Here is a 262-nt window from a genome sequence, read left to right on the forward strand (position 1 = left end):
AAAGGTGAATAAATATGATATCATAAAATTAACAAGGGATTCAACTGTAACATCATAAACAAACTGTTTTAGAAAATTAGTTGGAGTAATTAGTAATAGGGTATAATCATCTTACAATCATTACTTGAAATAATAAACTTTAATAAAGTAAAAAAAAATAGTTCTGAGGGTTCTGTGTGAAGCAGTTTTTTCACAAGGAATCAAAGAAGTGTAAAAATTGGTAAAGAAATGATTGATTTTAAGAAAAATCACGATTCTTTAA

The sequence above is a fragment of the Limulus polyphemus genome, unplaced genomic scaffold (assembly GCF_000517525.1).
Source record: "Limulus polyphemus unplaced genomic scaffold, Limulus_polyphemus-2.1.2 Scaffold5545, whole genome shotgun sequence".
NCBI classification, from domain to species: Eukaryota; Metazoa; Arthropoda; class Merostomata; order Xiphosura; family Limulidae; genus Limulus; species Limulus polyphemus.